At 36.0% G+C, this 10,192-nt stretch overlaps 1 non-coding gene across 1 annotated transcript; it reads right to left on the bottom strand.

The window, feature by feature from the left end:
- Window positions 1-1,914: 1,914 nt before the first annotated feature.
- On the bottom strand, window positions 1,915-2,055 carry LOC124392995. The gene has a single exon (XR_006927268.1). It is a non-coding gene; the product is annotated as a U4 spliceosomal RNA (small nuclear RNA).
- Window positions 2,056-10,192: the final 8,137 nt, after the last annotated feature.

Below are 10,192 nucleotides of genomic sequence, written 5' to 3'. Positions count from 1 at the left end.
AATTTAGTTTTGACCGATGCTGGTCCCTCTGCTGTATACTCATACTCTCTAAAGCGGGGTCACCAACGTAGTGCCCGCGGGCCTTTTCTAAAAATAGCTGTTTGCTGCCTTGTTAAATCATTGTTGATAATTATTGTGAGCAATCATTAACATGATCAGTGTCTTCAAATAGATCAGGGGTGTCAAACTCAGTGTCAAATCCGATCCGATCAGCTTCAGCTGCCTTACTGAACTCTAGACTACCTGAGAACATTCCAGCATCAATCAAGTGAAGCTTCTGTTGATGTATTTAACTCTATTGTACAGTTATTGTGAAACAGCGCCTCACAGTGGCAAAGAGAAAAGTTGACACTGAGTAGATGTTTACTGACACTGGCGGTAAACACGTGTGTCTTATTTATGGAGCGAATGTGACTGTAATTAAGGAATTGAATCTGAGACGGAACTACGAGACAAAACATCAGGAGAAGCTGAAAAACCTGAATGCAGAGCAGAAGATACAGAAAGTAGAAGAGTTAAAGAAGAATCTGACATTTCAGCAGATGTTCAGCAGACATTTTTACCAGAGCAATATCCCAAAGTGAAGCTGGTGTGAAAACAGAGGAGAAATCAGAGTCTCATCAGCAGGTTATTTACTGAGGGAGAGTTTCTGAAGATCTGCATGATGAAGCTGTGAGACATCTGGTGTTTGAGAGGAGATATTTTTATCAAGAGCAAAATATTTTAAGTGTTTAAAGTTTAAGATTATTTTTTATAAAATGGCATAAGAGCAAAGAAATCTGATTGTTTTGATTTGTTGTTATTTTAACGTTTACTTAAAAGCACAATTTTTATTGATTTGTTCAGGGTTTTTCGCAGCATGTTCATATTTCTAACTTTTGACAGGAGAGATTTTTATGGAAAACAAAATATTTTAAGTTATTTAAAGTTTAAGTTTATTTATTGTGGAATACAATTCCTGTCTTTTATTATTTATATTTATGTTTAAAAAAAACATTGTTTTAGTGTGTTCAATAAATGTTTATCCTGTTCGGCCGGCAACCTAAAGTGTGCTTTGAGTTTTGGCCCCTGTGCAGTTGAGTTTGACCCCCTGATATAGATGAATATAATTAATTATTAATAATAACATATAATTAAAGGTAAATTGAGCAAATTTGTTATTTCAGAAGTGTGTATCAAACTGGTAGCCCTTTACATTAGTCGGTACCCAAAAAGTAGCTCTCGGTGTCAGAAACATCGGTGACCCCTGAACTAAAGCAACGACACAATAATGCTTCATGTTCTAATATACTTATCTAATGATTTCGCTATAGCACTAGTGACGAATCGTTCACCAAACAAACACATAATCACAATTAAAACATAAAATAAGGTAATGATACCTTTATTCGTCCCACAGTGGGGAAATTTCTCTGTTACAGCAGCAAAGAAAAAGAAATGTGCAAATATGTATAAAAAAAAAAAAAAAAAAAAAAAGTATATAGTATATACACAAAAGTAAAAAAGAGACTACGAGTAAGTATTTACGCGATTAAACACAAAAACGTTATTGTTATTATTGCAGTTAAACCAATAACAGTGTATTTTGGTGACTGGATCACTGGGAGCAGATCTGATTGTACAGTTGAATAGCAGCAAGAAGAAGATCTTCTGTATCGCTGTTTCATCCAGGGGGTGAGACAAGTTCTGCAATAATGATAAGAGCTCAGCTCCCATCCTCCTTCTCCAACCTCTTGTTCAGTATCCAGGAAAATCCTGATCAGCTTGGACAGTCTCATCCTGTCTACAATAAGAATCAGCTGCACCAGCAGACCAGCCCATAGATTTTAAGAAGGTCTTCAGAAATTTCCCTGAACAACATTTGTCTACCCAGCAGAATGAGTTTCTTATGTCTGTTCTTCACCAGTATATCAGTCTCACTAGAGACTATCAAAAATTGCCATAGCCGACTATATTGCAAGTCGTCCAGGCGGGGTATTGGGTAAAGTTTTCAACTAGCAATAATCGCGCCTCGGATAAACCTCATAGGCTACGATACTGCCACTGCGCAAAGCTGAGGAGGAAATTAAAGACCCCGGGAGAGGCATTCAGATCATTACCACACACACTGATGGTGAACACTACATTTTTTCTCCTTCCACACGAACACACATACATATATTTAAAACACAAACACCAACTGCACACAGCACAATCTCTAAAACATACAGTAGACCCGTGGATCAGTAAATAAACAATTACACCATTTAAAAAAAAAATATTCTAAATGTACCTGCAATGCATTCTGGGAAAACTATTGGCGTAGCTCCTGATAGGCCAATGGTTTTCCCAGAATGCATTGCAGGTAGATTTGGAATATTTTTTCTAAATCTTAGAAAAACTCGTCCTTTATTTGTATTTGTATCATATACACCACTAAATCTTTTTATATATCTTCTGACCTGCTAAAGAATAAACCTCACACACTTTATTTAGCACCCACGTGATCAGTCGTTGCCGTAGTAACCGCTAATAACGACTGATTTAGGGTTTTGAAAATGAAAGCACTTCCGGTTGCGGCCTCGTGACTGCTGACGTCATCACAAAGGCGGGGAATGAAAGTGCAAACTCTACGTGACTTGTTATTATTGTTATTAGTATTGTTAGCATTGTCCAGTATCGATTCTGTTCGTTTAATATGTTAATGTTTGTTGTTTAAAGCATTAAATGAAAAAACATAATAATAAAAAAATGAAGTGACGCGACCTGATGATATACTAAATATACATGATATAGTCTGCAACGACTAATATTCGACACACACACACACACACACACACACACACACACACACACACACACACATATATATATATATATATATATATATATATATATATATATATATATATATATATATATATATATAATAATTATTATTATTATTATTATTATTATTATTATTATTATATCCGATATATCTTATATATTATTATATGAGCAGTTGTGACTTCCGGTAGTTAAAGTTCGATATTACGCCACTAGATGGCGGTAGAACTGCGTGGATTTCCAGTTTCCTTGTTACACACAAATGGTCTATGAAATTGTCAAACTTTCACTGATCAGTTGTTTACTCTTCAGGTACTTCTGAAGTAAATAATCAATAATATCAGCTTCGTAACAAGTTACCCAGTTGCTTAAATTATATTTTTGGAGTAAATAATTGATTTATATGTTTGAGGTTACAGATGAACGTGTTGTTTGGGTTCATTGCTCCTACTTTTCCATTATAATCGCAGTTTTGAAAGACCAACCATCAATCGCATTATCTAAGCATGGCCTCACCGGTTTCATGTGCTGTCAAGACCTGTCTGATCCTCTTAAAGAGAACAGAGTCACAGAGCCACATGTCGACACTAACGGTAATAAATAAACCAGATCATTTAATTTATATAGAATGCTAGATATAGTATTGTACATTAAAACTCTAAGATACATGTATATATGTAATTGAATACTGTGTGATATGTTGGCACATTTGCCCTGCTTCACCTACAGGAGCCCCCAGAGAAAAGCCCCCAGTTTCCTCCCCTAGTCCAAAGACATGCAGTAGGCATTTCAAGTTTGTCCATGTTGTGTGAATTAAACAACAAATTGCGTTTTTATTTATATTTAGGAGATGTGAAATATTTCTTGGTTTAACTCAGAATGTGTGAATTTGCTTGATGAACTCAAGTGTAGAAAACTGATCTGCTCCAAGGTGGAAAATGTGCAACCCAGCTCCTGGAGGGTTTTTTGGAAGGTTCTTCTTTCATAATTTAAATACTATATAGAATTAGGCTTTTACATATACTATATAACCAAAATTATGTGGACACCTGACAATCAAACACATATGTACCCAAATGCACAGTGATGGTCACGTTTAAAATAAAACTCTTCTGTGTTCAACTTCACATTTGTACCTTATACTGTACTATTTGTAAAATATTTCACTTTTGCATTCTTATAATACGTTTACAATATGATATACATGTATATATGCATATTTTTATATATTGGATTATTTGCACTTCTGGTTAGATGCTAACTGCATTTCTATGGCAATGTTCTTGTACTCTGCACAATGACAATACATTTTAGTCTAATCTACAAACCCGATTCCAAAAAAGTTGAGACACTGTACAATTTGTGAATAAAAACAGAATGCAGTGATGTGGAAGTTTAAAATTTTAATATTTTATTCAGAAAATTAATAATTGTAATGGAAAAATAAGTTGATTTTAAATTTCATGGCATCAACACATCTTTAAAAAGTTGGGACAAGGCCATGTTTACCACTGTGTGGCGTCCTCTCTTCTTTTTATAACAGTCTGTACACGTCTGGGGACTGAGGAGACAAGTTGGTCAAGTTTAGGAATAGGAATATTGTCCCATTCTTGTCTAATACAGGCTTCTACTTGCTCACCTGTCTCAGATCTTCTTTGTCGCATCTTCCTCTTTATGATGCGCCAAATGTTTTCTATGTGTGAAAGATCTGGACTGCAGGCTGGACATTTCAGTACCCGGATCCTTCTTCTACGCAGCTATGATGTTGTAATTAATGCAGTATGCTGTCTGGCATTGTCATGTTGGAAAATGCAAGGTCTTCCCTGAAAGAGACGACGTCTGGATGGGAGCATATGTTGTTCTAGAACTTGGATATACCTTTCAGCATTGATGGTGCCTTTCCAGATGTGTAAGCTGCCCATGCCACACACACTCATGCAACCCCATACCATCAGAGATGCAGGTTTCTGAACTGAGCGCTGAGAACAACTTGGGTTGTCCTTATCCTCTTTAGTCCGGATGACATGGCGTCCCAGTTTTCCAAAAAGAACTTCAAATTTTGATTCGTCTGACCACAGAGCAGTTTTCCACTTTCCACAGTGCATTTTAAATGAGCCTTGGCCCAGAGAAAACACCTGAGCTTCTGGATCATGTTTAGATACGGCTTCTTTTTTGACCTATAGAGTTTTAGCCGGTGACGGTGAATGGCACGGTGGATTGTGTTCACCGACAATGTTTTCTGGAAGTGTTCCTGAGCCCATGTTGTGATTTCCATCACAGTAGCATTCCTGTATGTGATGCAGTGGCGTCTAAGGGCCCAAAGATCACGGGCATCCAGTATGGTTTTCCAGCCTTGACCCTTACGCACAGAGATTCTTCCAGATTCTCTGAATCTTTGGATGATATGATGCACTGTAGATGATGAGAACTTCAAACTCTTTGCATTTTTTCTCTGAGAAACTCCTTTCTGATATTGCTCCACTACTTTTTACCGCAGCATTGGGGGAATTGGTGATCCTCTGCCCATCTTGACTTCTGAGAGACACTGCCACTCTTAGAGGCTCTTTTTATACCCAATCATGTTGCCAATTGATCTAATAAGCTGCAAATTGGTCCTCCAGCTGTTCCTTATATGTACATTTAACTTTTCCCGCCACTTATTGCTACCTGTCCCAACTTTTTTGGAATGTGTAGCTCTCATGAAATTCAAAATGAGCCAATATTTGGTATGACATTTCAAAATGTCTCACTTTCAACATTTGATACTTTATCTATATTCTATTTTGAATAAAATATAAGTTTATGAGATTTGTAAATTATTGCATTCCTTTTTTATTCACAATTTGTACAGGGTCCCAACTTTTTTGGAATCGGGTTTGTAATCTAATCTAATCCAATTTACTTGTGGAACATCCTGTCTCAGATTGAGCCCTGCAATTCATGTGAAAACCTCCAATCTTCTGGGAAGGCTGTCCATTAGATTTTGGTGCGAAACCCTGGTTGGTACAAGGTGTTCAGGAACACCCAAGAACACTCAAAGTTCTTCTACACCGATCTTGTAAACCATGCCTTTATGGAGTTCACTTTATGTTTGCATTGTCATGCTGGAAGAGTGTTTGTGTCGTTTAGTTCAAGTGAAGAAAATATTAAAACTACAGCATACGGAAGACATTTTAGACAGTAATGTGGTTTGGGGAAAAACCACATATGTATGTGATGGTCAGGTGCCACATACTGTATGTTTGGGCATGTGGTTCATAAACAATATAAAATTAACTCATCATTATCTCCCTATCTATGATTCACTTCTAGACACACTATAACATCTTGCTTCATAGTTTGAAATGTATGGCTAGAAAATCAAGGCACCAGTAAATGTCTGTCTCTCATATCCCTTAGCAGTCAAGTTGTCAGTTTGATTTTCTCTGGTGAGCTCCAGTTGTCTGTCACACTGACAGTGCACACTGGGGGTCTGAGCATTTCTAATTGTGGTGTCAGATTGGGATCCTTCAGCTTAGAAGAATGAACATCTGTTCTATTTTCCCCCTAAACATTTCCAGACAACTTAGAGTTGGCCTCTGTTGTTAAAGGTATTTTAGAGGTAAGGATTATACATTTTATAGATCGATAACCAATTCTTACAAAAAGAAGACGTTATATCTATAGCACGTATGCCTCAGTTTAAAGGCCTATTTGACTGTACAAAGCATTTAATGATGTGTTTTATGTTAATGTACGCCTGCCATAGGAATGAGATCAGCTGTCAGATTCAACAACTGACAGCACCAGAATGGTGAAATAAGGTGAATTATCAAGAGGTAATAAGGGTTTCTGTCAAATGCCATAAAGGTAAACCACTCATTTTGCACGAGTGATTGTTTGCAAGAAATCTCATTTTCCACTTTAGGACAATAGACATGCGAACCGGATGACAAAACAGAGATAACTCCACATAAGCGTCTTTCTTTGCAACTTTCTTTGCACTTTTACAGTTACAGGCCTGAGCAGCTGTTGGTGTTGTTTAACTGAAGTGAACGTCAAACTTTCATGCAAAATTTTACACTTAAATCGCAGGCAATAGTCAGCAGCATTAAGAACAAGCTAGCCCTACTATTTCTCGCGCTTCCACACCTGAATACTGTGATTACACACTTTCTGGTGTCACCCACAGGAGGATTCTTTCTAAGTTTGGTTCATTAGAAGGTTTATTTTTTCCCCTTTATGAATTCTCAAGAGCTTTTTAATGGCATTGTTTTCTCTGTTTTGCAGAGGGAATGTGTATTTTTAAAAGCTTAACAGAAGTAAAAAAAATGTAATTGAATGATTTGAATACAACTTGCCATCAAATTGTAATGTTTCATTGATTTTTTTTTTTAGAATGACTTCAGATGCAAGGACTTTAAGTATCATCAGGATAAATAGTAGCGTAGTAAAAGGACACTTAAGAAGCAGTTAATTTGGGGTTTAGTAGCTGCCAGGTTATTTGCTTATTTCCTTAAGTAGCATCATCATTTTAGAACATTTTATGAGGCTGATTTACATTTAACACTGTGAATGTCAATAAACTGGATGCACTGTATGTTTGTGCCAGAACTGCTGTTCATTGTGCATGTGCACTTTGCTGATGGTGAATTTTTTTTTTTTTTGCACAAGCGATGCAGTGGCCAATGACATTGAAAAGGTTGGAGGCTAAAAAAGTTTGGCAGGTAACAGCATTGCATCCTCTCTCTGTAAGAAACAACCACATTTTCCTGTAATGTGGCTTAAATGTCACTTGCTTATGAAACTCTGTATGTGGACTGGAGTCCTAGTGAGGTACAGAAAACGCTTGACTATAGGTATAAAGAAAGAAGGGTCAGTGGTGAGAAAATGTAAAAGTTTGAAATACACTTGATAAAAAGACATGATATCAAATGTTTGTTTGTAATGTTTGTGTAATAAAACATACATGTAACATGCAGGATTGTTCCAGTGCAGATCTGGTATTAATGTTTGAGCAGCTCAGATGCGAGCATCTACACACTTGGCTTCATTTGCCCTTTACTTTCAGGATTATTTATGACTGATTTAGTGAGAAGAAAGAAGCTGGATCCTGTAGCATGCAGGCGGCTCTGATAACACAGCAGTGCCATCACACCAGGCATTAAATGTCCCGTGAATGTTTATGTTTTGGTTGATATGAGATGGCTGTGCTAGCCACGTCTCACACCGTTTATGCTCCACACCTTTGACAGAGGTTCTGAGCAAAACGCATACATCTGGGAAGTGTTGCCTCTGTGTTGAAGGCGGTGAATTTGATTAAGAAGGTTGCGAGTTCAAATCCCAGTATTTCCAATCTGCTGCTGATTAGGTCCTTAAACGAGACACTTAACCCCCATCTGCTCAGTTGTGTCCTGTCTCAGTTTGCTTCGGATAAAAAGTGTCAGTAATTTATCAGATGCAAATGTGATGACTAACAGAACAATCAGGATGAGTTAGTTCAGTATTACAGTATTAATTATTTTGCCAATTTAATTAACAATTTTTATTTTATGGCTCTGTAAATCATTTAGTAAAAAATGTGTGTAAATGGTGGGGTGTAAATTATGGCATTAAACACTGATTTTTATCAGTACTTTTGTGTTCACACGTTCAAGTGATGCCTAAAAGCTGCATGAAGATTCGAGCTGGGAGCAGAAGTGTCTACATGACGGAAGGTTTTGTGTCGGCTTGCTTTCATAATTGTATTTATTTTTATTTATTTTTACATTTGTTAATTAATTGCATTGATATTAACAAAATGTACTCAATGGTACCCAGTCCCTGACCTAGTAAACTAGCATGAGGATGTGTTTTTGACTCTGCTGTAAACATTATAACAGTATATTTCAGGTTAGAAAAGCATAGTATGTGCAGTTGATATGACTTGTAGTGGAGCAAGTCAGAGTTTACATTAATTCAGTTTATTATTCTTCTGCAAGTTGCCCACACACTCAGGAGCATGAGTGGGATACAATATCTTTTTTTTTTCCCAAAATCACAGAATTTTAATGAATACCTCATCGCTTGTGTAAACCCTCATACAAATATTACACAAATTCCTTTGTGTCCCACTTGATGAATTAAGCCCATTGTTTCTACAATAAAACCTCAAAGGGACAATCTCATAATTAAAACCTAGTCATTTAACAAATATAGACATTCTGTATAATTATTGCTTTGTGGGGAATCTTTGTTGTAAGAAACCAAATATTTAACATTTCTAGAAGCAGACTCCATATCACTGCTTTCAAGTTTTTTCATGAGAACATCAGAGGACTTTGTTTTTTGGGGGTTCTTCAAGTTTTTTCTTCTTCCCCATTCGAATTATATTTTTATTTATTGCATTTTCTATTACATTTAAAATGTCTGACTCGATTAGCTTCTAGAACGTACGTGATAACACATTACTAATATACTCTAGAAACAAGCAGAAAAACAAAAAACCTAATGAACAAATGTTAGCATGGACTAATTGCTATGGTGTAAAATAAAAACGAAACTCATTTATTTGCGTCGTAACACCAGTCATTGATTATTTTCCTCCAACAGCGAATATTTTTTCTTGCTTAAATCATTTTTGACTCAGCTAGGATTAATAATCTAGAAAAGTTCTCATCTCTTTGCTACCTAGCAACATTAATGTCTTGCATTTCATGTGTTTTTTATTCTCATTTATTCTTCCTCCACCTGATTTATTTTTTGCTGTGTAGGTTTAATTTCAGACGTACTGTGATGTGTTGACAGCGAGAATGCAAAAGTGTTTCATTTTAAAACATGACAGTGTGGTTGAAAGTGCGATACGCAGCACAGGGTTGTTCTTTGTAATACACAGATTTAATAGTGAAAATAAAAATGACACATGGAATTTGTGCCAGTTTCATTTTAGAAGCTATTTAATTCTGTTGTTTAATTTTTTTTTTTAAATGGCAATGAAAATAGCTGAATTTGAAGCATGTCTTAAAGCACACACACACACACACACACACACACACACACACACACACACACACACACACAGAGGAAATGCAATTGTCTAATTAGCCTTTCAATAATCTAGAATATGTAAAATTCAGTTTTAAACACATATTTCTTGTGCATTAATAAAGAAAACAAAACTCCACAGAGACTGTCCAGCTGCTTTGTTGTAAGTCTGTTTATTCCAAGGTGGCAAATAAAAAAACAAAAAAGAATCTGTTAGTGAATAAAAAATATTTTGTTCCAGGTTGGATGGAAAAATCACAGTCCCGTGTGTTCACATTCAATATATTTATTGAACTTCAAAGGTTTTATTTTTAAATCAGGTTTATTGTGTTTAATAATGTCATAATTATAGGCAAACTTTTAGTTATTACTTTTTATTACA

This window comes from Silurus meridionalis, chromosome 10 (assembly GCF_014805685.1).
Source record: "Silurus meridionalis isolate SWU-2019-XX chromosome 10, ASM1480568v1, whole genome shotgun sequence".
NCBI lineage: Eukaryota > Metazoa > Chordata > Actinopteri > Siluriformes > Siluridae > Silurus > Silurus meridionalis.
This window is presented reverse-complemented; position numbering and strand designations above follow the sequence as displayed.